Source organism: Canis lupus, chromosome 24, assembly GCF_003254725.2.
Source record: "Canis lupus dingo isolate Sandy chromosome 24, ASM325472v2, whole genome shotgun sequence".
Classification (NCBI taxonomy): domain Eukaryota; kingdom Metazoa; phylum Chordata; class Mammalia; order Carnivora; family Canidae; genus Canis; species Canis lupus.
Window position 1 is genome coordinate 14,916,459 of NC_064266.1, and position 16,931 is coordinate 14,933,389.

General features: G+C 35.9%; 1 long non-coding RNA gene across 4 annotated transcripts in view; it reads left to right on the plus strand.

Annotated features, from left to right (window-relative positions):
* LOC112673615 (uncharacterized) overlaps positions 1-16,931 on the plus strand; it is a 297,501-nt gene that overhangs the window by 220,585 nt on the left and 59,985 nt on the right. For 2 of the 4 annotated variants that reach the window (XR_007405548.1, XR_003144937.3), the window contains 2 exons: positions 5,358-5,469; positions 6,054-6,313. The exons of 1 other annotated variant lie outside the window; for it this stretch is intronic. This is a non-coding gene — a long non-coding RNA (uncharacterized LOC112673615). Of the gene's footprint in view, positions 1-5,357; positions 5,470-6,053; positions 6,314-16,931 lie in introns of those variants that run through there. One more of the 4 variants, XR_007405549.1, reaches the window with a different exon arrangement.

Genomic DNA, 16,931 nt, shown 5'->3' on the forward strand with positions numbered 1-16,931 from the left:
AGACAGAAAAAAAAAAGTATAGCAGGTGAAGCAAAATACAGCAGCTCCACCTCAATACTGGGGACTCAAATGACTCCCAGATGAACAGCTGGATCCCTCTACAGCTAAAAAGCTAGCTCACCTGGTACAGAGAAAGGGGCAGTTGATGGATCAAAGTAGTAGAGATAACAGAGAGTGAATGATGTGGATATGAAATACATCAGGAAGCATAAAAATGCATTTGGCCAAGATTTATTTCTAGTTATGAACTGATGAAGAGACATAGTTGGGGGCGGGGACAGTCAAATTAAAAAAATAATCCTTTGGCAAGTTTAAACATTGCCTCTATCCTTTTTCTCTTAATCTGCTACCCAGATATGCACTTAAAGTAGGAATGTGGGCCTACTGGGGAATGGAATAGTTGAGAACTATTCAACAACGAGGAGAATGAGAGAAATCTCTTTAGAAGGGCCTTTTGGAATTTCAGCCAACTGAACCTGAGTAGCCGCACATAATTTAACATGACCTCTATGCCATTAGGAGAATTTTTATTGTGAGGATTTGACTCTATATTAAGGATGCCATCCTTCTTAAAAACTGATAACTGTGGAAGTAATTTATGAGATAAAAGAATGACTATTCTTCAGGTTTACAGGAGATTAGGATAGATAAGCACAGGATGAAGAATATAAAGCCCACGGGATCTCCTTCTCCCACTTCTCAAAGTCATACCCTATCCATGGAAACCACATTTCTTCTTACTTTTCCCTCAGGGACAAATGAAAAGAGGAAAAGTACCACAATAATTATAAAAATATGAAATATTAAGACAGATGTAGGTCTTTTTTTTCTGTTTCATATCTCATTATTCAATGAACTGAAAATGGTCTCTGAACGCTAGGGAATGTAAGATTCTTTAGTCCTGTCTCATTGATTCCCAAATCTTTCCAACAGAGCACCTCTATTGTGTAATATATGATAACCTCACCACCACCCCTTTGCTTCTTCCTGCCATACACTACTTATTAAACTTCAACTTTCACAAAAGCAATTTCTGGCTCAAGTTCATTCATCCTGAGATGCTAACTGGCTATGACTTTAATTTACAAGTCCAGTAACTTTGTTACCTGCTATTCTCAGGAGCTCCAGCCATGAGCTCTGCCTCATTTGATGGATCTGGTTGCCAACATCTTGACCAAACTCCTGATTTTAAATTTTAATTCAGCACGCTTAGGACAAAATGAGATTGCCAAATAAGTGTCTCATTTGATTTACTCTGTAAGTCATGCAACTGTTTGTCTCGATTTGTCAAATACAGTTAGGCAGTGGGAAATGAAAGAAGAAAGCTCAGAATGTGATGGTGTAAGTCCAGAAATCACAGACCAGAAATCAAGGAGTCTTCTCAGAGAATAGCACATGCCCAGGTGTCCAGGAATTTCCAAGTATAAAGCAAAGCTTTAGGAATGTGAAATATTCATTTTTTTCTTTGCTTAATCTAAGTATGTTTTTTACATACTGCCTTTTCTGGTAACTTCATTAAGCCTGTGTAATTACAGTTTGCTTCAACCCTAGGCTGCATCAGTATTCATTATTATCTATTTGGTGCATTGTAGCAGCATAAATATAACTAAATTACTAGGGTCAAACCATAATGGGAGCTGTTGTGATGGTAATTAGAAGAGAAGTGTAGTCTTTTTTTGGTGAAATTTGCAGAAATGCAGCATTGGGTGTGTGCTTGTAGAGTGCACTTAAAGTCAGGTTGTGGGTTTAAGGTGGTGAGATGATAGATGAAGGTACACCATTAATCACAGTTCTAGAAAACACTGGGTACCAACCCTCTTCTTTTCTCTCTGCAAAGAGCTCTGAGGTTGATGATAAGACAGAAACCACCACAGGGCTTAGAGTCAAGGTGCAAACTTCCATGCCCTCCCTAATTGTCATTGAACAACTAAAATGTGTTGGAAGCTATTTAAAAGAAAAAGAAAGAAATTAGTAAAAAAGCATAGTTCCCCACTCAACATCTCTATGTGGGTATTGAGGTCATTATGTACTAATTCAGTTGAGTAATCACTTGATTCTGTGTCTTTGTCCAATGAACTGAGTCTCTCATAGAACATCTTTAAAACGTACTTTATCTTAGAGAAGAATTATCTTTATTATCTTCACACATACCCATGGACTTGGAAAGCAGAAGCAGAGGTCTGCTCTGAGAAACTTCAGTTTGAAGCCTGTGTAAGTGTGGTGATTCTAGACTCACTCGAATTGAGATGTGTGAAAACACTTAGCACAAGCCCTCAAAATCAATAAATACCTGCTAATTAACATTTTTCAACAGAAACAAAAATTACAAGGATTCTAACAATGAAACATCTCATTAAAAACCCAACTGAGAGAAATTACAGTATGCCCATGGTATAAGAAATGCCCACTCTTTACACAATGCAGTTGAAGCAATTAGAGTCCACCTAGGAACCCTCAGTTTTGTCTCATTCCATGTTCTCCTGGGAATATGCTACACATATATACATGCAAAATGTTCAGGGTTACACATAGCCTTTTCTAAATTATGTCTTTTGTTCTTCATTCATGGCTTTGTGGAATTTAAAGAAATCAATTATTTGTCCACTCATGTAATAGAAGTTTCCAATTTGGAAAGCTGCTCAGAGTCAACAGTTATTTCTCCAATAACTAGCACAGAGCCTGGCATAGAGTAGACACCCAAAAACAATTGTTCAAAAGCATGATTAAATTACTAGGTAAAGCCAATGGGTGGAAAAGGCCCAATCACATATGAATATTACACTAAGAAACAGAAAAACAATTGGCTTCCAACTGCCATAATGGCACAGAAAATTGGGTCCCTGTCTCCTGTTCCTTTGACATTCCAAAACACAGAGTAACAATGTTTCCCATATAGCATAAAACAGAAAGGTTTGGAATGGTGAGTTGTTTATTAAATATATTATTCATGACCATCATTTGCCTATCTTTTTATATTGTTCATCTTTGGGGATTTCATAATTAATTAGCTATACCTTATTTGAGCCCTTCTTTTTTTAAGATTTATTTACTCATTTTAGAGAGAAAGTGTGCATGCATGTGAAAGTGAGGTGAGGAGCAGCAGAAGAGGGAGAGAGAATCTCAAGCAGACTTCCCAATGAATGTGGAGCCTGACATGGGGCTCCATCCCAGGACCCTGAGATTAATGACTTAAGCTGAAATCAGGAGTTGGCCACTTAACCAACTGAGCCACCAAGGCACTCCAAACTCTTACTTTTTCCTTAAGCAACTTTAAAATTAGTCACTTGTATAGTTTTTTAAATAAAATTAGCCAAACTATAGATTTTCAGATGTAGATAACTTAGATTGTATTTAGATAATTGAATTTTTAAAAAGATTGAAATTACATGCCAAAATAACTATTATGGCAGATTGAATCACTTTTTAGCAAATATTTGCTCTTTTCCCCCATGTTCACATTTTAACTTTCAACTTGGCTGTGTAACTTGCTTTGGTCAGTGGGATGTTAGCAGATGTTCCTTAAGCAGAGATTTGAAATGTGCTTGTGAATTTGGGCTTGCTCTGTAGCTCTCTGTTTTCTGCTATAAGAATAATGTATTTTAGTTTTCTGATTTGGACAAGGAGGATGAGACAGTTGGAGCAGACCTGTACTCAGCCTATAGTTCCGAGCCAAGGCCAGTCAAACATAGTCTACAAAGGCAGATCCCATGCTGGTCTAAAAAAATGGAAATAGAATATTAGTATTTACTGCTGTAAGCCACTGAGTTTTGTGTGTTTTGTTATGCAGCATTATTGAGAAAATAGCACACTAATAAGACTAGTCATAAACTAATACTATTTTACTTTTAGGCACTTCTACATGTAGGTAGGTACTGTAACATATGATATTTCATCAAAGCCTTACCACAATCCCATAAATCAGATGCTTCTTATATCCTATTTTATACATTTGAAAGCTGAGACACAGAGAGGTAAAGAGACCTTCAAAACAAGGCTTGACTCCAATCTGTATGTTTCTAAAGCTCATATTTTATATTGCTTCATTCATCTAGATGTAGCCAAATGTACCTGCCATACTCCGTGGTACCTAGTAAGTACTCAGTAGATACCAATTCACTTAATTTCCCTTTTCCTTTCTTCAGTTTTATTTACCAAGTTAAATGAAAGTATTTTATTGAAACAGGGCAACTAAAACCTTATGTGGAAATAGGAGGAGGTATCAGGCCTGGTCTCTTCTGACAGGGTTCTTGTAGTATGGTAGTGGGGGCAAAATAAGGTAATGTAGACATAGAAGTTATTACCTAATCACATTTTTAATTAATAGATTGACATAGTGATTGAAATAGTGTTTTAAACCACATGTAATTAATTTAAAAACTGAGTTTTTCAGTTGATAACTACATTAAAGGGTGAAAGAAAGAAGTTATGCTGTACTGATCAAAGTAGGCTTAATCTCTTAATGTTATCCCACCTCTCCTTAAATTGAAGATTAAGAGTTGACATGGGATCGAGCCCCATGTCCGGCTCTATACTCAGCATGGAGTCCGCTTGGGACTCTTGGACTCTCTCTCCTTCTCCCTCTGCCTCTTCCCCAACCCCTGCTCTCTCTTTCTCTCTGAAATAAATAAATAAATATTTTTAAAAAAGAAAGACAAACAGAATTATAGTCATTTACAAAGAGGGCTGAGGGAATTAATTATTGATGTCAAGAGGGCATGTCTACTGTAATACTGAATTAGGATCAGGAACAAGTTAAAGAATAAAAGAGAAATAAATTTAATGGAAAAGACAAGGAACAAGAACAGGATAGAGATCTGTCTTGTTTAGTTGGCTATTTCTACTTTTCCTTGAATCCTTGAAGTATTCAGTCAGCCAGAATTTTTATCACAAATATTTTATAAAACATTTATCACACACATTTCACAAATATTAATGCAAATATTTTAGATATTTATCACATAGCTTTTTATGGGCTTAAATAAGCTATTTGAGTAATTGCTGAAATAGTAGCATTACATAATCAGGTATATCAAAAATGGTAGCATTACATAATCAGGGATAGTAAATCATCTCAAAAATTTTCCCCTGTTCCATTTAATTCAAAGCTGGTTTTCTTTCCCTTGCTCCATTACCTGTTTTGGGAGAGAAGCTGGAGATGAGAAGGTTGTTACAAGCTTATATCTCGACGAAACAGATATAATTCTGACACTAACTTCGGCTTTATTATTGGAATTGAACTCAACAAAACTCTCTTTGTTCTTTCTCTGTTACATCACACATATAAAAATATGTAATGGTAAAAATATTCTGAAGTCAAATTTAAACATTTATATTAACTGACTTTTTGTATTACATAGGATTCTGATTCCACATGCCTAATCATATCTGAAATGAGAGTCACACGAAGATACCAATTTCCCCCAAAGGCCTAGAGAACCTGCTGCAGTCCTGCAACATGATTTAGAATAGGTGAGAGGAATTAGAAATTCAGCTTAGTTGCTATATATCAAGGTCTTCATGTTAAAACAAATGGGGCTAATAAAATTTACCTTTTAAAAATGGGAAATTAAATTAAAAATTGTAAGTACTGAAGATAATGGAGGCATTCAATAGATACTAGTGTCCCTCATCTGTCTTTGCATCTATCATTTACCTATGTGTCTATCTTTAAAATTGTAGATTGATAACCAACCTTAATTTACTTGACTAGATATTGGCATTCAACATGCCTGCCTTGGAGAAAATATAGCAAAGGAATATAGACTTTTGTTTGGACATTCTGAGATTGATATGGGCTACGTGATGTTTATACTTATTGGGTGAAGGTATTTAATCTCACTGGCTTAATTTTCTCATCTATGAGATAATGATTATAATAGTTCTTACCTCTTGGGGTTATTATGAAAAATAAATGAGCTAATACTTATTGTAGTACTTAGAATAGTGATTGGCATAGACCAAACAGCCAATAAGTATTAGTTATCCATTGTAATCATTTTGTTTCCATAGTCCTCTACATGATTACTCAGTTTTGACTTTTATCTTATTTCCAGATAAAAATGGGAAGAAGAAACCCTGGCGATCTGCACATGTGTGTATAAACAGAACTAAAGTAACTTAAAGAAAATCTTATAGTGTGCCTAAAATGATCAACAGTTCCTAAATTCTGAAATTTAAAATCAGTTCTTAGTAGTTCCTTAATTTAGTTAAGACCTTTTAGGCCTTAGGTTTTCAGATAGGGTAACCAAAGATTGTCGATAGTAAATAGTGCTTTCAGAAGATATCATCTATTAACAATAAAGCTGAGAGCATAGATTTGTTTTCCATTATTTTTACGTAATATTACTTGTCAATGACCTGAGCTATATTTGAACTGGCATTCTTGAAAAGAAAGACTCCCTTTACAAATCCCTTAAGTTCTAATGCAGTCATTTTAATTCACAACAGGCTAGAAACTTGTATAATTGTTCTCAGCTCAATACAATCTTTAACAGCTTTTGATTTACATATTGAACAGCTGTTTTGAATAAGAAGTTGTCTATCATGGATCCTTTTGTCATCTGTCCAAGGAATGTGTTTATAAATGGTTCCAATTAGAGTAATGAAGGATTCATGTGAGAATAATGATCAATAGCTAACCTTAGGAACAATATAAGTCAAAGACAGATGTAAACTGTGACAGGGCATAACAGTGTCAAGTTATCTATGGGGAATGTGCACAATTGCTCCTGGAAAACAAATGAAAAGTTTCAAGTCTTTGACTATTGGACAGAGTTTGATTCCATGACACAGAAGCATTTAGATTCTGTGTTAAATAAATCATTGACCCACACATGACCGAGACTATGCAGATTAATGTGAACAACAGCAGCCAGGGAAAAGGCAGTTCAGAGGCCAGCCAGATCAGGTCTTTATTGTGATTATGGACTGCACCCCCCATTAACCTTCAGGAACAGATGTCCATTGCCGTAAGAATGAGCCACGTTGATAGTGAAGTTTCTGTGCAAACACATTTTAGACTATGTTAGACACATCTGGTCAAGGGCTTTGTAATAGCTTTATTTATTTCTTGCCTGAACTGGAACGTCAGAAGCATGTACTCCACATTAAGCCAAGAGTTCCCTTTGTTCCACACGGCTGCCACAGCTGGAACTTTTTGTTGGTTGACACAGCCAGATCTTCTGTAGAGACCATTATATTCCTTGGCGTATTTCAGTGAGTTTGCATCTTTTAATCCATCTCAGCAAGCAGTGGGGAATTTGTAAGGGCCATGCGCAGGACTTCCTATTAAAACTACACAGGGACACCAGCTGGGAATGCAAAATTGATAGCATCTAGGTGGCCTACTACCAAGTTGGCCTTAGTAGGATGAGCTCTTTGCCATAGCACTATTCATTTAGATCATTTAGGTTTGAAAAAAAAAAAAAACCATCAAAACAGAAGTGGTTTCTCATTCTTATGTATTGAGGTTGCTCACAGATTATATCTCTAGCCAAATTAAAAGAACAAAAGAAATTTTGCTGCAGACTATAAGATCTGTGTATGATGCACAGTTTCATGAGGGTTACTGAAAAAACATCTGGCCTACAAAAGTTGAAGAAGAGGAGACCAGTTAAAACTAGGTTCTGCCTAGATTCCTAATGTAATTAAGGCTGGCTGTTTTTCCTCTTTAACCACATCAGTTGAAAGCCAAATCTCAATGTTCTATAGCCTTGAGGAGTAATAAGTTAAAGGGAGGTAGGGGGTGCTGAAAAACACAAGTAGATATTCCCAAATGTGCACCTAGAATAATCTCTAAACACATGCTGAATTGATTGTATCTGGCCTAGTTCAGATAAGTTCACTGCCTGCTTCTAGTTTTCAGGAACACACTGTCACAAACATGAGAGTAGCTCAACTCCAGCCATGGAGCACTCACACTCATTTTGCCTTTGTCATATCCTTTCCACTCACTTGACCCCCAATTCAGAAGAGAAGCTGCCCTAGCCTTTCCAATTGACAATCCAATGGTACTCTCATGGGTTTTTCTCTTCTTAGTGACTTACTGAACCAGTGATTAAGCTCTAATTTCTTGGCTTAGTGTTGGTGTAAATTATATTTCTGATAAAAACTGACCTTTAGGACACTGTCCTATAAACCTTCTCTACCAAAAGTGTCTTGGGGAAAAATATCCTCCAAGGTCTGCTCTGTCCTCATGAGATTTCTTGAATGATTGAGAAAGCCCCCAAACATTCTTTCCATTGATATTGCTAGAGCATCCTACTGTGAAGCAGATGCATAAAGAATTACGTTTCATTATGGTCATGCACATGTGTCTAACACTTTGTTCAATATAGATAAAACTATAAAACTCCCTTCTAATAAAGAGAACAGTCACAACATAGAAAGAAAGTGTTCAGTAATTCACAGCAAGAACCACTAGAGAGGAAACCTAGATAGATGGAACTAATGTGAATATGTATGTATCAAAGAACAGAATATGCATAATAAACAAGCAGTTCTGAAATTTTAACACATTAAAGTAACTTTGATCTCATAATAAGCAACACAGTAAAGTTGGTACATGAGGAGAGAACACAAATTCTGAAAATACAAAATCTAGATTCAATCCCAATTCAGCTACACAAGTTAAATGAATTTGAAGAATGTATTTCAGAAATCATATATAAGTCCTATGAACATCAGTTTAAGTGTCAATTGGCCTAAGTAAGCATTTTGTATACCAACTTCTAGTGTTGTGCCATTGTATTCTATTGTTCAGAAGCAAATTACTCAAGAGAAGGGGATTCTACTAGTTTGTGAATACCAGGAGAATGGGATCACTGGACACCATCATACAGGCTGCTTATCACAGCAATCTCATGGAAATGTCACAGATTTTAGAGTTAGATTTCCTAACTTCTACTTCCTGGTCCACTACTTCTTAGATATTTGACTTTGGATAAACTTATTGCTCTCATTGTGTCTCAGTTCCCTCATTTATAAATCGGGATATTACTTCTTTATAATAAATACTACCAAATTAATCTCATTTCTTTCCTAAGTAAAATATTAGCCAGTTTATATGTAGAGTTTATATATAAATAAACAAATATATATGTAGTTAGATAGGTAGATAGATGAACAGATATACAGACGGAACTTTTATTTCAGTAAGTTATTTGACCAGGAATTCTTTAATACCTTTGAGGACAAGAAGAAAAGTGGGAATTCAGGATTGTCTAATAGAACAAGGCTCGCTTGAAAAAAAGGCTTCTAATGCTATTATAAAGGGATATATTCCTGTATCTTTCCTATGCAACAAATTTCTAAACCTCTTAAATAAATTAAATTAAATTAAATTAAATGATGGGATTATTAAGTTTTTGCACAAAACTAGAAGAATAGCTAATTGTTTGGATGATAAATTTAAGACTCCACATGATATTAACAGATATGACTGATGTGTCTAGCTAAATAAGATACTATTTAGCAAAGACAAAATTAAACTCCCTGTTTAATGTCAACTAATACATTACAAAAATATAGAACTGCACAGGTCTTCTGTCATGGCTCATCTTTGTAAAATAGAAAGCTGTAACATCAAGACAGTATGGTACTGCACAAAAACAGACATATAGATCAATGGAAGAGAATAGAGAACCCGAATGGACCCTCAGCTCTATGGTCAACTCATCTTCAACAAAGCAGGAAAGAATATCCAATGGAAAAAAAAAAAACAATCTCTTCAACAAATGCTGCTGGGAAAATTGGACAGCCATATTCAGAAAAGTGAAACTGGATGATTTCCTCACAACATACACAAAAACACACTCAAAATGGATGAAATATCTAAATGTGCGAGAAGAATCCATCAAAATCCTAGAGAAGAACACAGGCAGCTACTTCTGTGACCTCGGCCACAGCAACTTCTTGCTAGACACATCTCCAAAGGCAAGGGAAACAAAGACAAAAGTGAATTACTGGGACTTCCACAAGATAAAAAGCTTTTGTGAAGTAAAGGAAATAGTTGACAAAAATCAAAAGACACATAGCAGAGTGATAGAAGGTATTTGCAAATGTCTTATCAGATAAAGAGCTAGTATCCAAAATCTATAAAGAACTTATCAAACTCAACACCCAAGGAACAAATAATCCAATCAAGAAATGGGCAGAAGACATGAACAGACATTTCTCCAAGGAGGACCTATGAATGGCCAACCGAAAAAATGCTCAACATCATTTGCCATCAGGGAAATACAAATCACAATCACAATGAGATACCACTTCACACCAGTCAGACTGGCTAAAATTAACAAGTCAGGAAAGGACAGATATTGGCAAAGATTCAGAGAAAGAGAAACCATCTTACATTGTTGGTGGGAATGAAAGCTGGTGCAACCACTCTGGAAAACAGTATAGTGGTTTCTCAAAAAGTTGAAAATAGAGCTACCCTACAACCAGCAATTGCACTACTGGATATTTACTCCAAAGAACAAATGTAGTGACTGATGGGGCACCTACACCTCAATGTTTATAGCAGCAATATCGACGATAACCTAACTATGGGAAGAGCCCAGATGTCCAAGGACGGATGAAGATGTGGTGTATGTGTGTGTGTACACACACACACACACACACATACATATATATATAATGGAATACTACTCAGCCAAAAAATGAAATGTTATCATTTGCAAAGACATGGATAGAACTAGAGGGTATTATGCTAAGCAAAATAACTGAGTCCGAGAAAGACATTTATCATACAATCCCACTCATATGGGGAATTTAAGAAAAAACAAGGGATCATTGGGGAAGAGAGGAAAAAATAAAACAAGTTGAAATCAGAAAGAGATACAAATCATAAAAGACTCTTGATCACAGGAGACAGAGGGTTGATGCAGGGGTGGGGGTGGGGGAATGGGGTAACTAGGTAATGGACATTCAGGAGGGCATGTGATGTGATGTAATGAGCATTGGGTGTCACATAAGACTGATGAATCACTGACGTCTACCTCTGAAACCAATAATACAGTGTATGTTAATTAATTAAATTTATATATATGTGTATGTATATATTGTATATACACATATACATATACTGTGTGTATATATACATATACACACATACACAAAAACAGACTCAAATGGATATATATTTATATGTGTGTGTGTGTATATATATATATATATATATATATATATATATTTTTTTTTTTTTTTTTGGTATTACCACCACTAGTGTTTACCTTCATTAGCTTAGAGTTGACTGTGCTAGGGGTGCCTGGGTGGCACAGTGGGTTAAGCATCCAACTCTCAGTTTCAGATTAGGTCATGGCCATAGCATCGTGAGATTGAGCCCCACATTGGGCTCTGTACTCAGCTGGGAGTCTGCTAAAGGATGTATACCTTTCCCTCTGCTCCTGCCCCTGCTTGTGCTGTCTCCTTAAAAATAAATAAATAAATCTTTAAAACAAAAAAGAAAATCACATCATGAAAAGAAATACCAATATGTGTTTGAGTAGCCAATAAAAGTATATCCTGTGTTCTCTTTGATTTAATACTACCAAAACCCTAGGAAGAATACATAGGTCAGATATTTGAGGACCGTAAAAGATAAGTAATAGCACACAGATTTAGCAAGAAGATCATAATTTAAAGTACCACCAAGCTTGAAGATTAATGTTTTATTTTTTTCTTTCCAGTCTTCCCACTGTTTGACCATACAAGAGCAAAATAAACTCAAAAAAAGAAGGAAATAATAATTAAAAAATACAAGATTACTGAAATTTTAAAACAAACCAATGAAAAAAACAGGAAAAAAGATCAAAGAAATCAAAAGCTGGCCTTTTGAAAAAATAAATAAAATGGATGTGTTTCTGGCAAGAATGATAACAGAAACAGAATATAAATTACTCACAAATTAGTACTGAAATAAAGAATATCACTATAGATACCCATTGACTTAAAAAAGATAAAAGTAATGCTATGAACAGTTCTATATACATAATTTGAGAACTTATATGAAATGAACCAACTCCTCAAAAACCACAATTGTTCACAATTTAGGATGAAATAGATAACATGAATAATCTTAAAACTATTAAAGATATTTACTTAGTCCTTATTTTACAGCCCTAATAAGGAAGTCTCTAGGCCCAAATGGTGTTACTGGTGAATTCTATAAAAATTTTAGAAATATTTCCAATTCTAGATAGACTTCTCTAGAAATAGAAAGTGAAGGAATAGTCACCAACTCATTTTATGAGGCTCACATTACTCTAATACCAAAATCAGACAAAGGCAATTTAAAAAGTATACACCTTCCCTAGACAAAAGCCAATTTTAGACTATTCATTTCTCAATTGGAGTTGAGAGATTGATAACTGAAGGAAGATGGAACTATAGTAAAGACACTATGCTTCAGGAAATGGGAAAGTGTGCTTTTAAAATTGGAAGTAGTTGTTCCAAAGAAAGAGGTATCTTCATCAAAATTAATACCAGCCTTCATTTTTTTCAGGATTTGGGTCATAGAACAGGTAATTCAGCATGAAGTTCACAGCTGTCTACAGTGAACTGGAATTTGAAAATGGAAGGTTAAATGAATGTCTCACTCATTTTCAGGAGAAATTGTATCAGTCAAGATGCGGGGGGTGGGGGTGGCTGCCTGGGCATAAAGACAACAGGAAAGGATCCAGGAGCCAGATTGGACCCAAGGTTTTATAAACAGCCTGGTAATGAGACCGCTAATATATTAATTTGATTCTAGGTTATGTAAAGAGGAGTATGCCAAGAAATATTGGAAGTATGTTTCCACTTCTCGCCACAGTGATCAGGTTCTTATTGGTATATTAAAGACTAATTTTTTTCTTGCAACTAGAAAGGATTTGGGGGAATTTTTTTTATGTATTAGGCAAGCTTATATAAATGATCAAAGTTTATCAGGCAAATATTTCCGGTAAATAGACTAGCTAAGAAATTGGTATAGCCAATCAAGAAGGGAAATGTTTTTTTGAGTCAATGAAAGATTATAAACTGCTTTTCTCTAGTTTAGCAAAGACAAAGAAGAATATGCTTAAAGGAAACAAATAATGACAGCTTAATATAGGAAAAAATTGACAATGAAAACTGAGGGAGGCAGAGGATATGAATTTTCTCCTAATGGATATTTAATTAGGCAAGAACCAAATGATTCTGAGGATTTCCTCTAAATCTAGGTTTCTAATGGGAGATGGAAATGAAAAAGTTTTGATCTCTGCATCTGAAACTGTTCGCTGTTCTTTATTACTGTTTATTCCTTAATTAAATCCTTATGTACTACCACTCCTGGCAGATCTTTCAGTTTCACCCACCCATCCTTTCCTTTCCCTCCTATGATAGAATGAGTATTTAATGATTCCAATTTCTCATAATTTCATGTACTCTCTTCTCCCCCACCCCTCCAACTTGTCCATGAGTCACAATACTTCCTAGCTCTTTTCCCTGAAGAGAAGCTTATTTCCCCCACGCCTTGATTCTGAATGCAGCCCTGTGATTAGTTGTGTCCAATAGGATGTTAGCAGGTGTGATGTTTGCAGAGAATTACAAAACAGCATGTACATTTCTGCTTCTTCTCTTGTCCTTATACAACTGTCATGAGAACACGCCTGAGCTAGTCTACTAGAGGATGAGAGATATGGAGCAAAACTGTATCATACATTACACTCCAGCCAAGTCCATACTAGATCAGTCAATAGCCAGCCAACACCCAAGCATATGAACCAACACAGCCAAGATCAACAGGCTGCCTAACTAATCTGCAAGTAGCTAGGTGCCTCTTTGGAGGGAAACCTTGTTAATTTAGTGTTATTCCTCTCTGTCTTCCTCCCTGATGCAAGATCCTATTTACTGGATGGCTTGTATTGTGTCAATGTTGAGTATTTAACTGGTCATTTGAAGTCCTCTCTCTATTGCCACTTTCCATAATGTAGTTTATCACACTCATCTTTGGTAGTCACCTATTCATAATGCTTTTTTGCCAAGATGTTCTCAACTTCAAGAAATAATGCAAATCACTTTACCATCTCTTTGTCCACAATGTAAAGATACTTTAGGTGGGTTGTCATTCATCTTCTGGCATGAGAAACATTTTCATCTTTTCCCACACCTCTCTGAGACATCAGAAGACCAGAGTGTGAGACTGAGAGCAACTTCATTATATACTAGCTATACCTGTCTTGTTTCCATTTCTACTCTATGGATCATTCTGGCACAGAGGACATTTCTATGGTACTTCCTATTGCTGTAATCTCAGGATTACAAGCCTACTCTTGATTTGGGAACAAGCTTTTTCTGCCCTTGGAAGGCCCTCATTTCTGTCCAGACTTTCTGTTCATTAGCCCTTGATCTAGAAGTTAGTCAGAAGGTAGACTCTCTAATTCCATCTTAAGAACTCACTCATGCTTAAGTTCTTCTCTTTATGAAATTCACTCTCACTCCAACCAAATGAACTTTTATTTACTAGTCAGGGGAAGCACAGACTTTTTATCAATTGTCTCATGCAACAAATATATCTAAGTTGACATACTGACTCATACTCTTAACAGGTTTCTCAACTGCTTTAAGCCTTACTTTTCTCATCCATAAGGTATGCATAAAATATTATCTGATACTTAATGGTTGTTGTGAAATAATGAGATAGTGTGTTTAATGTTGCCCAATGATGAAATACGCAGTGAACAATAATTTCAATATTATGGCTATACTACCTTTATAAAATCAATTGGAAACATTTTTGTATGCTAAGGAATATGTTTGATAATTGGAAGAAGAGTCAGATGACATAGGGTATTTGGGAAAGACACATTTTCACAATTTTTATTCCACTTATTTCCCTATTCAATTTTTCAACAGCATCTTTACTCAATTTTTGGTTTCTTATCTGGACAATGTGTATTGTGTTTCCTTCTGAGAGGATGCAAAAAAAAATAGAATTTTAACGAATAACCACCAGGAATTAAAAACAAGAATTACCAAAAACAAACGAAATGTGAACTCCCTTAAGGGAATCCTTCATACCAATCTGACTCTTAATATCCAGAAATAACACAGTAATTAAAACTCTTATATTTCACAAAAGATTCACCCATTTCTTCTTCTCTCTGAGATAGTCTGACAGTGAGTTTCACTCTGGGAAAGGATATTTAAGCAACATTACAAGAGCCATGTGTTAATTTTCATGACCAGAAACACATCTAGATAGAATTCATGAATTTGAGAATCATATTAATGGTTGACAAACACCACAACCAAGGCAACATGCTAAATGAACTACAAAGTGGGTGAAATGAGCTCCATTACAAGAAAATTTATTAACATATGTTGAAAAGTTTTCATTCAATCTATAAGCCACAGCAGCTCATAACTCCAGTTAGGATCTCCATCCAGAGACACTGGAAAGTGGGGTTAATGGAACCATCAATATCCAGACTGTAAACTCAAGACTGAAGGGAGATAAAAAACTGTGCCCAGATAAGGTATGCACGTAGTCAAGGAGGTCCAGCTATGCTGTTTGTGAAAATTAAAGTTCCAAAGAGAAATTCCCATGTCAAATATAATGTAGTATTAGCCAGAGATCTGGGAAGAGATTGTTGTAGCCCTTAGAGATAGATGGTTTATAGCTGGCCATGGATGTGACTTAATGTATTAATTAATCGTCTTTCTTCATTTTTTGTTTTGCTTGTCCTACATTAGTACCTTGGCTGGGTGGGATATTATAGTAGAATGGTGACTCAATCCTATTCCTGTGAGATATGAATCCTGGGTTCACAATTATCCATTGATTAGGTGTATTTGCAGAGAAAGTACTAACAGGTGCTACCAGAAAACCCTCTAGGTTCCAAACATAGTCTTTCTTGCCTATGTTGTATATTACCAACCTTAATCTACCTTGTAATAAAATTCAACCACTTTACCCAGAATACTAGTTCTCTTTTCTGCTTGTTGGCTCAGTGACACAGGAAGTTCAGAATGCTGGTACAAAGAGGTTAATGTCCATTCATCAGAACCATCACCAGATGCCTGGAAACTTTCCCATGATAAGTACTGGGACCTTCAAAGCTCTCAAGTCCAAAATAGATGGAGGCAGGAAGCAAACGTTCTTTATGTGGATCTTATCCATAATAGAGTAGTCACTTCCATTTCAAACATTTGATTCTTAGATCTTTGTACCTGGCTATAAAAAGGAGGAACTATATGACAGCCACTACTATTTTTGAGGGCCATTCATGAATAGAGTTGAAAGCAATGACTCTAATTCTAGTTGGTGCCAGCATGCCATGTAAACGTACCCACAAACAAAGCTTGAGCTTTTTACTCAATCTGCCACCGGGTCATAATGAGCTTATCTTGAGTTTGTATTTGTGGAATGAGGGAGAGGCAGCACAGCAAAAGGAAAGGTAAAATGGAACTATCTACTCAAGCCATTTTATTTGTGCCTTCCAAGCCTGCTCAGTCATGGTCTCACAAATATGGTTCCTCTTTTGTAATGGAATGCTGCTGTGCACATCCAATTTTATGGTTCAATGGATCAGATAATGCTCAGTGCATGACAGGTAATTCAGACTGCATAATCACTTGATGTTCTATAATCAAGTATTCAGTCTATTAGGGCCCAGTAGCAAGCCAGAAGTTGCTTTTAAAATAGAGAATATTTGTTGCCTGCAGATGAAGTGGCCTTACTCTAAAACTCTAGCAATCTACTGTGTGATTCTCCTGTTGAGACTTGCCAGAGATTTCATAGAAATCTCTTCTGGCCTCAAATGTGCCCACACTATTGGGTCTGGTGGATCATAAGGCCCATGCAGCATTGCAGCCAAGAAGACAGCCAAAATCTGAGCTGCTATAGAAATCTTTTTATCCTAGACCCCACTCAAAAGGACAGCCTTAAAGATAACCTAGATTATGGGCCC